This window comes from Apteryx rowi, unplaced genomic scaffold (genome assembly GCF_003343035.1).
Source record: "Apteryx rowi isolate R43461 unplaced genomic scaffold, aptRow1 scaffold_3, whole genome shotgun sequence".
Taxonomy (NCBI): Eukaryota; Metazoa; Chordata; class Aves; order Apterygiformes; family Apterygidae; genus Apteryx; species Apteryx rowi.
The window spans coordinates 6,503,769-6,504,862 of record NW_020449418.1 but is presented as its reverse complement, the minus strand read 5'-3'; positions in this window follow the sequence as shown (position 1 = coordinate 6,504,862).

Here is a 1,094-nt window from a genome sequence, read left to right as displayed (position 1 = left end):
GCTACAAACCAAAACAGTTGATACRAGTTTGAATACACCGAATAAGCCAAGAAATTTCCTGATTCTTGTCTCTGAAATATCACAACCTTGGGCCTTATTAAAGATGAAAAAAATCTGAGTCAACATGCTGCAGAAATGGGTTTTCAAAGAGGTCAATCATTCCTCAGGTAAAAGTTATTTTCTAAAAACTTTCATCTACTTTGCTGGGTTGACCTTTTTGTGAATGGTGATCTAATTTATTTATGAATCATATCTGAAAAGCAAACCACAAACAGCTCTCTTGGGAACAGATCTATCAAATATCACACAATCAGCAAGCTTGAAGTGGCTACCAGCAGCAAATAAAGTCGTTATTCGAAGAATGCTCAGCAAATATGTAGGGGCCCTCAATCAAAAAGCAGAACTAGTGCTGTTTCTTGTTTTAATACACAGTTAGCATTCACAGAAATACATACTGAAACAAGGACTGAAATTTCACTGCTTTGAGTTCTGATTAACATTTACCAGCAAAATATACAAGGAATTTCACAAGAACCTTCCCATCAGAAGTCTATTACTTTGAATAAGAACAGATTTTTTTCTATAGCAATGGCTTTCACTCTGCTGCCCGAGAAAGGTGACACAGTAAATTTCTGTTATGTTTTCTCTAGTCTCAAAGACAGACGGAAGGGCTTGCTTTTGCTTCATCACGCCATTCATACTGCCCACATGCTGCTGCTTACCACTTTCCCAGCTATGCCAACGGTTTGCACAGATTTCATTTTAAATTAGACTGATAAAATGAACGTGGGCAACAGAAATAATGATGAAAAGCCTATTACGAGAAGGCTTAAATTGCCTAAGCGGGGATCTAAGTGTGCACTGGAGAGTTTTTAGGAGTACCTAAAAGCGCGTAAAGTGGAAACCCGCTGCTCTGCAGGACCAGCCTGCAAAACGAAGACTCCTGAAGGCGTCAGGGGCGGTTTTAAGCCGCTGCGTTTCAGGCCGGGCAACTTCCCCGAGGCAGCGCACGTCGCCCCCTCGCGCCCCCGCCCTCCTCCCCGCGGCCCCGGAGCCCTGGGCGCCCCTCCGGCGGCGGCCGCACCCCGGCGCCC